Raw genomic sequence first — 18,328 nt, forward strand, 5'->3', positions numbered from 1 at the left:
TTATTTAATTTAATTATTTTTTAAAAAATATTAATTATATATATATATATATATATATATTAAAAATTAACTACTATGTATTTGTATAAAAATACATAATATTTTTTTTATATATTTTTAATCTATATTTTATATTTTAATATGTATTTTATATGAGTGATTTAATTCTCTTGTGTTTTAAAAATATATTTAATAGTATAATAATTAAAATATATGTTAATAAGATTAAAATTATAATTATCATTAAAAAATTTGAATAGAAAATTAAAATTGTGTAAATATTATAAATGACACAAATATATATGAATGAAAATAGATAAAAATAACTGAGTAATAATTTCATACGTACTTGAATTTAGTTTGTGATGTATATCTATTAGATTACTTTTTTGAAAAAAATATTTAGAATATTCTAAAATAATGTTATTGTGCTCTGAAAAAAAAAAATAAATAGTGCAACGCTCTTTAAATGCTATAAACTATAAATCTTAATTTTTGAATTTTAAATCCTAAACTTTCAATCCTAAGTTTTAAACCCTAAATCTTAGCAAAGTTTAAACTCTAAATTTAAAACATTAATATAAAATATAATAATAAAAAACTAAAATTTATTTAATTGACAAAAAATATAACATTCCTTACTTAATAAAAAAATATTTAAGAATTATCTTTAAAATTATAATGTTAGTCTAATTTGATGAAAATTCAATAACAATGTATTTTACATTAAAAGTAATATACTTATATATATGAATTTGAGAGAGATATTATCAATTTTTTTTTAAAAGAGAGACATTATCAATTTAAAATTATCAAAATTAACTAACTATTTATTATTTATGTACTATTTGTACAAAAATAAAAAAATTATAATATAGTAACTAAAATCTGATCATCACCGTATATAAATCTTGAATTGTAGGTAAAACTACTTTTATATAAATTGAAATTGTGAAAATATATAAAATGATAAAAATATCTTGTTTGAATTATTTTTATTAAGTAGGTTATATTAAAAATTAATTACTAAAGTGTATTTTTTGTGTGTCTTGATTGGACTCTTATTTATAAAATTTAATGAATAATTATATAATAAAATAAATTATAAAATTTAATATTATTCACACAAGAGCATAATATATAAATTCAATAAATGTATCCCATTACAATTTTAAACTAATAACACTTGAATAATATCTTGAATAATATTTATGTATCATCGTATGAATTAATATTTGTAAACAAATATTTTCACCATATAGCAACAATATATACCTCCTAATAAAGTATTATTTCTAGGTAATGTATCAAAACTATATTAATAACAATTAAGAATAAAATATATACTTATACTAAAAGTATTAAAAATTATTTACTAAATTAACTATTTATATAAACTATATATTAACTATTGATTATTATATGATTGGGTGCATTTATATATTAGTAGTACTGCAAAGGGCAAGAGTCAATGAAAAAAGAAATATTAAAAATAGGTACATGTGTGCGTCTGCAATAATTGTAGTGTCCACTGTCCAATAATGACGTGAAGTATTATATAAAATACTAAAATTTTCAAGTTGCCTCTAGAAATGGATACTCTTATTTAAAAATTTTTCATGGGATTATTATGTATGTGATAAGTTTTATAATTAATTAGTTATTTTTGTAAGTTTTATATTTGATCTCACTTTTTTAAGCTTTAGTAAACATGAATACTACTCTATTCATTTGTTCTTATTATCTTCAAATTAGTTTACATTTTTAGAAAAAATTTAATATTGCTCAATAATAATTATGTTTATTTACTAGATAGATACGTTTAGAAAAAATTAAATATATCTTGAATAATTAAAGGGCATTAATTTGCTGTGTGTTGCATTATTAATCAGATAAATAAAATAATTTTTTTTTCAGTACCATGTGTGTATATATATATAATAAAAATAAATAAATAAATAAAAAGATAGACTAATAAGAAATATACTAAATACTTATGGTCACGGTTGCATGCATTGTTTTCTTAAATTAATTAATAAGGTGATATTATTTAATTATTTTTTTAAATCTTGATATATATAATTCTCTTAAAAAATAATACATATTAGTTGTTAAGAAAATGTTTAAGTCAAAATAGCATTTATTATATAAAAAAAAGTTATGCACGTAGTAATTAAGATTGATGAAAATCTAATTTCTAAAAAAATATGATATCTATACACACAAAACTAAATATAAAAGAATTCCATTGTCTAGATAGTTAAACATAAATTAATTATTATAATGATATTATTAATTTACAGGCCAGCATCAGGGAGATCAATGAATCCAATAAGAACATTAGGTTCAGCAATTACAGCAAACAATTACAAAACAATTTGAATTTATTTGACAGCTCCAATTCTTAATGCACTTGGTGGTGTCGATGCTTATTCTGCTGTTAAGCTTCCTAATGAAGATGAAAACCTGGTCTAGGCTCCTTCAAATCTTGGAAGCTTCATAAGGTGATTTTACAATAATTGATTATTAGAATATATATATATATAAACTTATATGTATCATATATATAATAAATAATATATATAAAAAAAAGTATATATAATGAGTGATAATATTTGAATCTTATTTAAAAATAATAGTCAAGTTTAGTACTCAATATAATTTGGTCTTCGATATAATTGCTTTGAATGAACAAAACAATTACTACTTACAAATTACAATCCCAAAAAAGAAGAATAACATGACTTATTGCACTTAGACAAAAAAAAAAGGAACAATAATAAAGATAAAGAGAAGAACACAAAAAAATAATTAGTTAGTTGAGTTATGAGTGAAGTGATGAGTATTATTATATCTACCCTCAAGCGCACGACAGAAAGAGACTCTTCGAAATGAATTAGAAAGCACCATAAAATAATTTTACACTAATAATGTATCAAAATTAAATTCTAAAAAAAATAGATTATAAATTTATCCATATTGAAGAAATTCATATAAACTATTTTAAATTTGTGTTCATATCTTTATTACTCTTATTTATAACTTTTATCCAATAAAAAAATAAATATACATGAGAGAATTTTTAACAACTTATACATGATGTTTCACAAATATGATCATGCATGATACCACTCTTAAGTCTCAATCAATTTGTATATTTTTAAAATATACAATTTTTATGAGTCAATTATCTTATAGAATTTGAATTGTATTGGAGTTGTTATTATTGAATATTTTTAACATAACTAAGTGGTAATTTTTTATTTACAATGATATAGAAGTGAACTTACAAAAAAAAATATACTTTACTCAAATTCTTCACTTTTTCTTATTCCTTGTTTTTCTTTATTTTTCTTTTCTCTTTTATTTTCTTTTTTATTTGATATTTCAATGTTCTTTAATTTTCTTCTTTTTTTTTTGCATATGCATATACCAAAAGATCAAAGGTCTTTTATGTTGAGCTTTGAGCCTTTGACCTCTTCGTAAATTCTTCCTAAATTCATAGAATTACATGCTTGAAAAAATAGTATAGTAAAATTTTCTAAACCAACTATTGGTCGATTATCTTTGCGATCAATATAAAGTAATGGCTATTGCTTTTGTTTTTTAACAGAATTATGATTTTGCTCCCAAAGAGGAATAACATCATATTTAAAGCCTGGATACCTATTAAAAGAAAGTATATAAACAAAGTAAAATCAAAGCCAAAACTCACTGTTACATAATTCGATAGATATCATAGTTGTAAAATATGATAAACTGTACCCAGTAGGTTCAACAAAAATATGTCAAAAATAAAAGCAAAGGTACTTAATTTGATCCTCAATAAACAAATTTGATCTAACTTAATTAGGACTGAAGTTTAGTTTAATAATATACTACAGAATTATCAAAACTAATTTGATCCTGAATAAATTGACTTCCTCTTCTCGACACACATAATTCTTAAACACTAATCTTTAATTAAAAAAGACTTGAGAGTCAGCTTACAATGTACTCATTATAAAAGATTGATAACTTATAATCGATAAATTTTTGGTTGATAACTTTGAAACACCTCTTGTGAATCTCCTTTTGCTTTTTTCACTTTAATAATTGCCCAGCTCAAAATATCAACATCAATAATATCTTTAACATGAGAGTGAATCTCTAATTTTTCAGAAGTTGAAACATGGTAAACCTTATCAGCTGCCACAAAAAGGCTGTAGAAGAGAAAGGAGGAGATGATTATCAATTTTTATGAGTCAATTATCTTATAGAATTTGAATTGTATTGGAGTTGTTATTATTGAATATTTTTAACATAACTAAGTGGTAATTTTTTATTTACAATGATATAGAAGTGAACTTAAAAAAAAATATACTTTACTCAAATTCTTCACTTTTTCTTATTCCTTGTTCGTTTCTTTATTTTTCTTTTCTCTTTTATTTTCTTTTTTATTTGATATTTCAATGTTCTTTAATTTTCTTCTTTTTTTTTTGCATATGCATATACCAAAAGATCAAAGGTCTTTTATGTTGAGCTTTGAGCCTTTGACCTCTTCATAAATTCTTCCTAAATTCATAGAATTACATGCTTGAAAAAATAGTATAGTAAAATTTTCTAAACCAACTATTGGTCGATTATCTTTGCGATCAATATAAAGTAATGGCTATTGCTTTTGTTTTTTAACAGAATTATGATTTTGCTCCCAAAGAGGAATAACATCATATTTAAAGCCTGGATACCCATTAAAAGAAAATATATAAACAAAGTAAAATCAAAGCCAAAATTCACTGTTACATAATTCGATAGATATCATAGTTGTAAAATATGATAAACTGTACCCAGTAGGTTCAACAAAAATATGTCAAAAATAAAAGCAAAGGTACTTAATTTGATCCTCAATAAACAAATTTCATCTAACTTAATTAGGATTGAAGTTTAGTTTAATAATATACTACAGAATTATCAAAACTAATTTGATCCTGAATAAATTGACTTTCTCTTCTCGACACACATAATTCTTAAACACTAATCTTTAATTAAAAAAGACTTGAGAGTCAGCTTACAATGTACTCATTATAAAAGATTGATAACTTATAATCGATAAATTTTTGGTTGATAATTTTGAAACACCTCTTGTGAATCTCCTTTTGCTTTTTTCACTTTAATAATTGCCCAGCTCAGAATATCAACATCAATAATATCTTTAACATGAGAGTGGATCTCTAATTTTTCAGAAGTTGAAACATGGTAAACCTTATCAGCTGCCACAAAAAGGCTGTAGAAGAGAAAGGAGGAGATGATTATCCCTAAGATTTTGATGGACATGAATAAACAAAATAATAACAAAGCAACAGTACCACATGAACACACTCAACCCCTCATCTAGCAAGTGGTTATATACTTTCAGTTGGCAAATTAAAAAAAAAAAAGCAACTGCAAAATCAATATATTTATTCACCAAGATATTCAAGGAATGAAAAAAAAAATCCAAGTAACTTTTACAAATATCTCAGAAAAAAAATTAATTGAAAAAAATAGTAAATTGGGTATCACATTTTTTTTCTAATTAATTTCAATAAGCATTAATCTCTCTGTTCAGATTAAGTATCCATTTTTGTTAATAAATTTCTTACTTTCATCCTTACTAAGTGTAACTTAAAGGAAAACAATAAGAACATATATGATATACCGCATGACATACATATATGTAGTACAAACTATTATAGTGGTGTTAGAAGTAGGACCAGCAGCGACTTATTTTATTTTTTTTCTCACAAAATTCTATTTGTCGGTTTCTTTCCATTCTATTTCGTTCATCCCATTCATGCTTATAGAATGCTACTCCTTATTTTGTTTTAAAACTAATGAAGGCCCTCCCCTACTTTGATTGATCATACAGTCCATAATATAACATTTAGGAATTTAAACTGAGAAAGTTTTTGAAAGGACAGAAGAAGAATTTCTTCTAGTGTGTCAGGTATATCGCAAGTAATGAAAAATCCTACAATATTTTCTGGAGGATACACTAAATGTCAACAGGACAAAAGTTTGTTCACTTTCATACAACTTAGGCACCTTTAATTGGTATTACTACTAAATAGAGACATAGTGTTGACATTGAAATTTATGCAAGCCTCCAAAAGATGCCAAGGTTTGTGGATAATAGAGTTCTAAGCAACATCAGATACTGGTAATAATTAAAAAAGAAGCATTCCTCAACTTACCTAAGCAAATCCTAGTCCATAATGATGACTTTTGTAAATCTGTTTCGTAAATCTGTCATAAAGGGATTTTCACATGAAAATTCCAAAGCTGCAACATTTCCATACTGATCACAAAGTAACTGGACTTATGCATGTCAACTCAATTTGATAAAAAAAATATCATTAGAATATGATCAATCAGATTAAAGTTAAGCAGCTTGTCTCTGGGAGGCAACTTTCATTATAAATATACTTCACCTTGGACTTGCCTGAAGAATGTCCTTACCTCTTCATCAATTGGCATTTTGATAAAAAAAAAAAAAATCCAAAACCCCGGAAAAATCTCAATTGACATACCTGCATTATACTCAAAACCTCAACTTGATCACCAACTTTTATGATTTCTTACCATTTTTCTGTATTTCTCCGTGCTTCAATTCTGTCATATTTTCCTTTTTTTTTCAGATAATACCATAAATCAGTTGCTAAGAAATTTTTATTCCTGTAGTCTTCAATAAATTTTAATCACCAAATTAGTGTCTAATATCAGAATTTTAAAAATTTTTAGGGTATGTTGTGTTTTTATTAAATAACATAGAGACTGATTTGTTTAACATTTTACTAAAATTTGACAAGAGGATTGCTTTGTCTAACAAAACAAAAAGGCTACGGACTGGTTTAATGATTAAAATTTGTCGATGATTAAGGTGTTCGACTAAAAATTACTAATTTGGGGTGTAACTCTTATTTTTTTTGTACACTTATCATATAGGGATCCGTCTGAGGAAAAAATTGTTGAGAATTTCCTCGAAGAAGAGGGAATTCAGGAGACTATCAAGTCTAAGATTTTGTAGATCATCAAAGGAATGGGTTAGTTAATCAACATTCACCCTCCTTTTGGCTCAAGTTAATATATTTGATTTAAGGGTAATATCAGAAAAAACAGATTATATGTTTTTGCATTCTCTTCCATTATCCAAACATAGCCTAAAGTTTCTGTGTATTCTTCATAGTAGCCTTGTGCTGCATCATGTTACATTTCCATGTGTATTGGTTGTAAAATTTGCATTATGGGCACTGCATTTTCCACTGCCAGGTTTCAAGGATGAGGTTACAGGAAATGGCAGTACGTAGGGACTTAAATAGAACGAAAACGTTGGGGACAAAAACGATACATAGAAATAAATTTTAATTTTATCCTTTAATAATATCAATTTTTTACTGTATATAATATTCAATTATTTTTTAATCACATATATATATAAGTAAATTATCTTTGAATGTATCGTACACAATGCCACAAATAGAACGAACATCAGCAAATGTCTGGCACCCTTTTTGATAATTCAATAACAAACGAAGGTAGTACTCCTCTCCATGCGAGTGAGGAATATGTGTGAGACGACCACTCACATTCCCTTGCTTCCGTGGCCTCCACATATGCCCTTGCTTGTCCCAAACAAAAAATGACGGCATCTCCGTGTAAGTCAGTGTACGGGCCAGATCAAAATCCTTGTTAGCCTTAAACCAGCCAATAAACATACTATCCTTTGAGACCGCAGTCTCGATAACATTCTCAATAAGTTGATGATCTTCGTACAAAATATTCTGTTCATTTGGCAGGTGGAATGGACGTTTGCCTCTTTAAACTGAATCTCAAACCCGAATAGCCGCCAGGATGCCTCACAAGCAGATATATATCGGCAATCATAGTAGTTTTGGATTTCATCCACAGTGACAACAGAATCAGCTGAATCATGCGATCAGAAAAATGAAGCTGTGACACGATCATTACCTTTGTGGACGTACTTGAACAAATACTTAATAGCAGATGTCTGGCAAGTATACTCAACATTTATGTGGCACCCATACTTAAGAAGCAATTTTGCATTGTACGGGACAATAAACCGATTGTCGAGGTCAACATTCCTCTTGCTTGTTGAACGACCATTATCCGACCGTTTATACTTGGGAAAACCTGCACTGTCTATGGCTGTTTTCTCATGGAATGGCATTGGATAAAACTTGGAACACTTCCCATTAACCATACACGGGCTACTCGTGTTCAAAACTTCACAGGGTCTGAACCATGAATTTCTGGACTAAGCTGTATAGCTTAGGTTGAGTGTGTTCGTCAGGTATCTCGGCCGATATATGATGGTCAATATCATCGGATGATCTAGGCTTCTCGGCTGACTAAAGAAATAATAAAATGTGACAGTGGGGAAGACCACGCTTCTGGAATTTAACTGTGTACACAACTAAAACAAAGAAAATGGGAAAAAGAAAAGAATATGTGAGGGGACAAATAACCATTGATGGAAAAAGGACAAATGTGTTGGCGTGAACTTGAAGACACTGAATGAAAAACCTTACCTCCTTTGGGCTTTCCGAATATGGACCATCCTTTAAGTCTTTTAGCAAGGCATCTAACTTGATCTTGAAAACCCTTGATATGATATCAGGCCTGTCACTTGGCTTTAATGAATAGTCCGCAACGCAATCTTTAATCTTGTTCCAATCTGGGTTACATGTGATAGTAATGAAATAGCTAGGGTAACCGGCATACCTGCAAATAGAAAATGCATCTTTGCAATTGTTGTACATGTACCAGGGACCGCCGACAAATAAAGACGGCAAGATAACTCGTTTGCCAGTTCCTGCAGCCTGTGTCTCACCATGAATTAGGCACTCATGTAGGCCTTGCAGTTGATAGGAGCGAAACTTGTTCTGGTGGAACCTGTGATATTGTAGTCTTTCAGCTTCTACCATAGTGTAACTATCAACCAAAAATTGTTGGAACAAACGTCTTGATTTGAGAAGAACTTGCGACTCATGCGTTCTCATTTGGATTCGAAAAGACAGAAACTCGCTCATGCTAATTGTTTCTCGCTTATGTAACTGTTGCTTAGATCTTTTATCGGATATCAAGATATCACTCTGATAAACCACTATTTTATGATTTATCTTGTCCTCATTTGAGTGGTTTTTATCAATTTCTTGCTCACTTATTCATATAATTTGCATGATTTTACAATCCCTTCCTTATTTTATGATATAATTGAAAACATGTTCCTAGGCCTTTAAACTGTTAGTTTTAATTATCCTTTATTACCATTCGATACCGTGATCCGTATGTTGAGTGCTTTCAGACTTTATAGGGCAGGAATGGCTTAGAGGATGGAAAGGAAACATGCAAAAGTGGAAGAAACGAGAAAAATGAAGTATTTGAGAAACGGGCAGCGATGCGTGCGCATGGACGATGCGAACGCGTGCCTAGCGCAAAACACGAGCGATGTTGCAGAAAGTTGCAGAAAACGCTGGGGGCAATTTCTGGGCTCCTTTTCGGCCCAAATCCAAGCCTGGGAACACAAAATAGAGGCTGCAGAATGGGGGAATCAAATCATTCAATCATACAATTTCATAATACACAATTTTAGGGTTTTAAATGTAGTTTCTAGAGAGAGAGAGGCTCTCTCCTCTCTCTAGGTTTTAGGATTTAGGATTTCTCTTAGTTTTAGGTTTATTTCTTCTCAATTCCAGGTTCAATGTTCCTTTAATTTAGTTTCTCTTATACTTTTATTTATTCTAGCATTCCAGTTTATTTATTTCCTTTGTTGATTACTTTATGTTACTATTTGGTTTATGAATTCTCATGTTTAATTTAATTTTCTATTTAATACAATTTGAGATATTCCAATCTGGGTTACATGTGATAGTAATGAAATAGCTAGGGTAACCGGCATACCTGCAAATAGAAAATGCATCTTTGCAATTGTTGTACATGTACCAGGGACCGCCGACAAATAAAGACGGCAAGATAACTCGTTTGCCAGTTCCTGCAGCCTGTGTCTCACCATGAATTAGGCACTCATGTAGGCCTTGCAGTTGATAGGAGCGAAACTTGTTCTGGTGGAACCTGTGATATTGTAGTCTTTCAGCTTCTACCATAGTGTAACTATCAACCAAAAATTGTTGGAACAAACGTCTTGATTTGAGAAGAACTTGCGACTCATGCGTTCTCATTTGGATTCGAAAAGACAGAAACTCCCTCATGCTAATTGTTTTTCGCTTATGTAACTGTTGCTTAGATCTTTTATCGGATATTAAGATATCACTCTGATAAACCACTATTTTATGATTTATCTTGTCCTCATTTGAGTGGTTTTTATCAATTTCTTGCTCACTTATTCATATAATTTGCATGATTTTACAATCCCTTCCTTATTTTGTGATATAATTGAAAACATGTTCCTAGGCCTTTAAACTGTTAGTTTTAATTATCCTTTATTACCATTCGATACCGTGATCCGTATGTTGAGTGCTTTCAGACTTTATAGGGCAGGAATGGCTTAGAGGATGGAAAGGAAACATGCAAAAGTGGAAGAAACGAGAAAAATGAAGTATTTGAGAAACGGGCAGCGATGCGTGCGCATGGACGATGCAAACGCGTGCCTAGCACAAAACACGAGCGACGTTGCAGAAAGTTGCAGAAAACGCTGGGGGCAATTTCTGGGCTCCTTTTCGGCCCAAATCCAAGCCTGGGAACACAAAATAGAGGCTGCAGAATGGGAGAATCAAATCATTCAATCATACAATTTCATAATACACAATTTTAGGGTTTTAGATGTAGTTTCTAGAGAGAGAGAGGCTCTCTCCTCTCTCTAGGTTTTAGGATTTAGGATTTCTCTTAGTTTTAGGTTTATTTCTTCTCAATTCCAGGTTCAATGTTCCTTTAATTTAGTTTCTCTTATACTTTTATTTATTCTAGCATTCCAGTTTATTTATTTCCTTTGTTGATTACTTTATGTTACTATTTGGTTTATGAATTCTCATGTTTAATTTAATTTTCTATTTAATACAATTTGAGATATTTCAGATTTATGATTGCTTTCTTCAATTTATATTATTGATGCTTTCAATTTAATTTAGATTTCTCCCCTTTTGGATTTGGTTGAGTAATTGGTGACACTTGAGTTATCAAACTCCTTTGTTGATTGATAATTAGGATTTGCTGGTTGATTTGGATTCCTCTAAAGCTAGTCTTTTCTTAGGAGTTGACTAGGACTTGAGGAATCCCATTGATTAGTCCACTTGACTTTCCTTTATTTAGTAAAGGTTAACTAAGTGGAAGCAATAAATAATTCTCATCACAATTGATAAGGATAACTAGGATGGGATTTCCAATCCTTATACCTTGCAAGGGTTTTCATGATTATTAATTTACTTTCTTGCCAATTTATTTCCTTGTTCCATATTTCAAAAAACCCAAAAAGATACTTTTTCATAACCAATAATAAATCATACTTCTCTGCAATTCCTTGAGAGACGACCCGAGGTTTGAATACTTCGGTTATCAATTTTATTAGGGGTTTGTTACTTGTGACAACCAAACTTTTGTATGAAAGGATTCTTTGCCGCTTTAGAAACTATACTTACAACGTGATTACTTTTGTGAATTCTTTACTAGAAGAGATCAGTTCATCACACTCCGAAAACCATCTTCACCGTATGGAAAAAGCAAGGGGTACTGTAGTGCAAGGTACTGGGGATGATTAACATCAATGCGTTTCAACTGATTTGAATGTGTCTGAAGTACAACATCCCTCTCAAGGTTATCTGTATCAAAATCACCTACAATAAGAGCAGCAACTTCAGACGCTGATGGTAGAATATATCTTCTACCATCAGTATTCCTCTTCTTGATAAGACGAAGCTGTAGCGGAGTGGTTGAATCTTCAACGAACCTTTGCCTAGCATATCGAAAAGACTTAGCAAGAGAATTGTGGGAATCAAGCATGTTGCTGAGGTCGGCCACAATGGTCTGATCTATATATTTGTTTTGATTAGACAGGCTACATCAACCCAAAACCAAAATACATCAAGATAAATGAAGGTCACACCGAAATCATATAATACACATATTAAAATATCAGCAGACAATCAGTACAACCAATTCACCCAATTGCGTCAATCCTGTTCTAAACTTCGTTTTCCGTATCATAGAAATAGAGCTGAGCAAACTTGGGCTTGCTAGACTGCTGTGGCATCAAACTTCCAATTGAATGGTAATTTTGGCCACTAATAACAAACATGGGGGGAGCGGAACCCTTGTTTAATGTGTACTGAATCTTTCCAGCCATAGATGTGAACGAAAAAATACCATTAAAGGCCCTGATATATTTCTGATAATGCAAAGATCATTCATCATCTCCATCCAACAACACCTTCAACAATGGTAGCGGGACCGGCAACAAAGGGAGAGTGACCTTTCCACTTATACAACAAATAGCAAATAATATAGTGTTATTGGCTCCACCTTTCGCAAGTCGCTCGTGCATCCACATGTTTGCCCCACAAAAAACACATCTTTGCGTGGATTGCCCAATAGACCAAACATCTAGTGAACATATGAAATAAAGCAAAATCAAGGTTTGCAGGAGTGCAATAATAGGTCAAAATATGGATAAACTCATAATCATAGTCATTGAGAATAACACCTGGTTCAGTAGAAGATGCAACAAAAGCTTCAACTTGGACGTCGCTAGCCTCAGGCAGATAAAAATTTGCAGATCGGGACAAAGGGGAATAGCCAACCCGACTGCATATTTGATGAAAACCAGTTATCAAATCTCGGAGCTAAATTTGAAACATTAAAACGATTGTGAGTTAGTGGGCGGAACAATCCAGTCAAAGACCCATGTTCAACCGTGGCTGCGGGTGAGGCTCGGCAAAAGGTCCCATACTAATGATAAAAAAAATTGTACCAGCTTATACGGTAGAATTGTTTAATTGTTTAATTGCAGCATAATTCCCGGCTTCAGAACATATCCTAGAGAAATGGGAAATTCAGGCATTACTTACGTGGTACGTGTTACAGAACACTTTTGTCTGTCACCAAACCTAGGTACATTGCACGATGAAGAACCTGCAATGGAAAAAAGGGGTGTTATCCGCGGATGGACAAGCCAACACCGTGGTACGGGGCAGTATTTAAAAAAGGAACAGTATGACAAAAATGAAACGGAGTAGCACAGGTGATCACGATAACTAAGCAATACCAGCGGTGAGTATCGCACGTGTGGGGGAATATTGCTACATTCCGCGGAGAGCCATTTAGCCAAAGAATAAGTTAGAAAAGATATCCACCTTAGATTGACAAAGTAAAGCTAACCTTGGACTGTGACAACAGAGGCGGGTGATTTTTGGAGCACACCAATAGCGGTTTGGAAGGACTCAGACATGTGTCTGTTAGGATCAACTGCAACAACAGAAAATCGTAGATGAAAGTTTATAAATCATGCATAAACACACCAGTAGAGCAGCAAGATAAGGGTCACGCAAAATTTCCAGCAAAAAATGACATGTTCCCTCACAGAGGAAAGAATGGATCATGCCAAAAAATGAAAAAGTCTAATGGAAAAATGACGACAAGCATGAAGCGAACTATGTAGTGGACAATGACTAACAAACCATTCTCGGGGCCGGATGGACTCAGCAACACGTTGACCCGGCGCCTCTTATGACCCAGCAAATTCATCCGCCGTTGCCCTGCGAGCTTAGCTTGGTGTTCCATGGAATCCAGGCAACCGAACCGGTTGCCAAAGGGGTAGGTGTGTGGAATAATTTTGTTACAGGTACTCAAACTGATTTCAGACAATTGCAAAATTGGACACCGCTCAGCTAGACAGGAAAGGCAACACGCAATGATAAAGGTCAACAAATACTGGGAAGAAAGGAAAAGACCGAAAGATCTACATCAGGAATGATGTCAAAGTTGGACTATGAAAAACACATGTGCTCAGGCGCTTGCTTAGTCTTTGACCATTAAGGAAAAGAGACCAGTTCACAGAGGAAACGGATCAATTTGGCATCCCACGACTAATTCAAATTCAAAAAACAATGAACTCAAGACATAGTCAACCGATCACCTTAACATGACCAAAAGAAAGAGAGAAGGAAGTTAGCTGATAGGGGAAATTGTAATTGCAGAATCATAGTTACACTTATTATTTGTAACATAAAAAAAAGAGTAGTGGAACATGGAAACAGGAGTCCGGGTAAACACCAGTTCGGTTTGACTACTCAGCACATAACTGTTATATTTAGAGAGAGAAAATAACAACAAAAGAAATGTTAAGTGAGTTCTGGTATACAAACAAAGGTGCCGTAGGAAAGAATTAGAGAGGTTTTTTTAAGAGAATAGAAATAATGCAATGTGTTTTAACTTAATCTCCAAAACGGGCTTTGCATCTTACTATGCAAGGTCAAAAGGAATAGTGTGAAATATGCATTGTTCATATAAAAGATGTGATAAGAAAATTTTAGCCATATCTCAACATAAGGGAAAATCTCTTTGGTTAAAATAATCAAATTTTAACAGTTTAAGAATCAAATTTTAACAATTTAAGAATGATTGTTCGATATAAGACATTTATTTGTATCCAAACTAATTTTCTCTGCCTCGTATAATATGACAATCAACTGTTGGGAAATAATTTGGAGTGCTGATGCATGCAAAGATCTTCCATGCGTGTAGGTAAATGAAATTTTTCTCTGATCTTTTGTGCTTAATTACAATTTATTAGCACGACCATAAATTGGTAACAATCTGACTTGAAATCGAAACCATAAAAGAAGGCACGGCATAAATAAACAACAGCAGAATAAAACCCACTATTGATAAGGTATAAGATAGCCTTGCTTATAAATAAGAGTTGTTTATCTTTGAATGAGTGGAATTTAAAACCGCTTGGTCTATTTGACCCACGGAAGTATGTAAAAAATCTTGACAATGCTCTAACATGGAAGCATACAATCTACACACACAATATAGAAAAAAATGGGCTTTCTATTCAAAGAAAAATCTACTGCCACTTTTGCAAAAATGTAAGTACTTATAAATATGGTGTGTCTTCACAAATTAAGGAGGACCGCGCAAATCATATTGCGACGCCTGTGTTTGAATGACAAGAAGCTAATCTAAATAGAATAATTCAATTATTCAATTAATGTGAAATTATTGGCAGATGGAAGTCTATTCAAGGAGATATATTTTTTTATACAACATCAATGAAAGGCAAAAGTACTTGTCGGGCGCAACTTTATCACCTTTTATGCTGGTTCGTTATTGATTGGGTATGAATAATGTTAATGGTGTTTTGAAGGATGGAAGAAGAAACCTATGCATCCAACCAATTTGCATTAAGCCCCGGGGAACGCATTGCAAAGAACCGGTTAGTGATAAATATATCATATGCACAGAACAGATACATCTAGGTGGGAAAGTGTGGGGCGCAACTAAAATGGCTTGTCGTTCATGCTGTGTTGACGAAACTCCAGAAAACCAATCACTATCAACAGTTATTAGAAAATAATTAACAAAGAGGGTATGGGAATGAGCACACTGTTTCATACACAGGTCCCATGCCTAACACAGAGCGCCACTAATCAGGTAACTCAATGCGGTTATTGCAGAACTATTCTCAAAATAAAAGAGCTTCACTTCCAATAGCACCCTAGTTTAAACCCCCCGCCCCATGGCATAAGAAAGCAAAGTGAATAAGCAAATCCAACTCGTGAAATTCCATGTTTAACGACATACAACATTCAGGTTGCAATGATAGGAGTACACATAAACAGAGAAAAAGCAAAAAAAAAAAAAGGAAACTCCTACATGTTAACGAAATCAGTAAGATGTAGTTAACCAAGTGAAGTAGTGACATAACATCTGACGGGGATTACAAAACCACATGGAAGGATAAACAGAACAGCGTATAAACTAACGGTAGCATCAATACGGGGCATCTCAATCCAGACCATACGAGAAGCCCAACCGAGAGCCGCCATGAGATCTAACACTATGATCGAGCAAACTAAATAACAACGATGACAATGAGACCATGCAGCAGCATGTTAACGTGGCATGACACATTGCTAATGTGAACATGTAAAAATAAATGCCAACTGTGAATGTAACATTAGGAATCTTAAGTAAGTCGAAATCAAGTTGATAAAACGAAAGAGTCAGAGCAGTTTATTTAATGCCAAGCAGTTCGGTTGGCTTTACTTTTATTTAAAGCTCTGAGACGGAGGGATGACCGGCTCACATATCCTCTGCAACAGGATCGGTGGCATTCCCTGGGATGCACTTCTCAAACGCAGGTGGCCTTGTTGGCAACAAGACGAGTGACCAATTCAGATGCATAATTTTCCCACAACGTGCATGAAAGCTTCTCACTGCCACTTTTGGGTCCACACGTATTTTTTATCGCGGTTTACATAGACCAGTTATAATCATTAAACAACACAATCAGAGGTAAGTATGGATTGCGGCATGAATGAGGTATCCAGATTTCTATATTTCTATACACAATAAAAAGGGAAGACTTACCTCAGATCATCAAGCTCGATTTTCATGTAGTGTGACTTTTGGGTTTTTTTTTTCCGAAAGGAATCAAGTCACTCTTTGCGGACAAAAGACCAACAAAATCTGCTCCAGATAACCTCAAGATAAGCGGGCATTAACAAACAGTTGGCAGATGCAAAAAATGATATTCTAGGGAAATGACCTAGATGTGGGTGGCACAATGAGGACATCAAAGAGCATACCAATAAGAAATAAGTCATCCCTAACCGAAGATAATATTTCCTTAGTTACCACGAAATCAAATGACTCAATTGGAATATTGATGTCATCAACACTCGAGACCAATGTGTCCCTCTTAAATATGATCCGCATACTATGCTTGGTGGGCCTGTATTTCTGCGTGTTTGAGTCCATCGTGAAGTTGGCCAGAACAAACACCTTCCCCTCCTCAAGGATCGGTTCAAAAAGACGGTAATGAATGGACCAGATGAAACAATAGATTCGCGATCCCTGACAACGATGGAACAAAAAATAAAGAGATTTTTGATATCACAGAGGTGACAAACATCCAAAAGGAATAACATACATGATGTAACAAAAGGCGGAAACGTACCTCTTTGTCAAGTACAACCAACTCCATTGAAGGTTGAGAGTAACTCTTTTCATATGACGATATTTGTATATTACAAATATTATTTAGTATATATGAAACATTATATTATTATATTAGATTTTATATGGTTGTTATTATAATATGGGTGTTATTAATACACATATACGCATATATCCTAATAGACTCTCCATCTCGATATCCATATTTGAAGCGGCTTGAAGGCCAAAACAAATATACTCACATGCATGTGCACAACTATAACTAATAACTAATTAAATAACTAATAACTTAATAATTAAATAAATAAATATATAAATAAATTAAATATTAAATAAATAATAAATAAGTTTGGGTCTGAAGACCTCGTGGAAAAGGGTAACGCCAAGGAATAACCAAAACTCGTGTTTGATTTTTTTCTTGCACTGAGCAAGGAGTCGAAAAGTTGGTGAAGCAGTTGAGGTTAGGGCAAACCTTGCAGAATTGGGAGATGACGGTCAAAACCCACCGATGTATACATTGAATGTAGGAATTAGCGACACACCTACTGACTCAGAGCGATGAACGCACACTGAGCAGAAAGACTTGACATTGAGTTGGGATGGTCGGGAATGGCGATTTGTGTGAATGTCCTCAAACGGTAGGCTAATGTTTTTCGCATAAGGTGTATTGTTTAACAAAATCCAACAAAAGGCTCTAAGATATTCTCGATTATAAGGCTGAGGTCATAACCGAAAGATGAAATGAATTAATCTAGAGAGAGCAAAGGTCACAATGAAAAAGCACTTCACTGTTCTGGGTGAAAGGGAGCACGGGATGAAAACTTAGTGAGTTAGTCGAAAATGCCTGACACATGTGGCAACACGGGAATTAAATACTAATGACAATAACAATCTGTGAATGGAATTATAAGAAAGAAATATTTGATAAATGCAGATTTAGCCAAGTTGTGTTGAATTTTTTTTCAACCATTATACAACTCATTCGATGATATCGAAAAACGTTATTATAACACTGAAATAAAAGGATCTGTCCCCTGTTAATGTATAGAAGAATTAATGTATAGACGCTGTTATGGAAAAAAATAATGGTGAAGGTTTTTTTATCTCATGTAAAAATAATACATACAAACCACAAAAATAACCATATAAAAGACAT

This window comes from Arachis ipaensis, chromosome B03, assembly GCF_000816755.2.
Source record: "Arachis ipaensis cultivar K30076 chromosome B03, Araip1.1, whole genome shotgun sequence".
NCBI classification, from domain to species: Eukaryota; Viridiplantae; Streptophyta; class Magnoliopsida; order Fabales; family Fabaceae; genus Arachis; species Arachis ipaensis.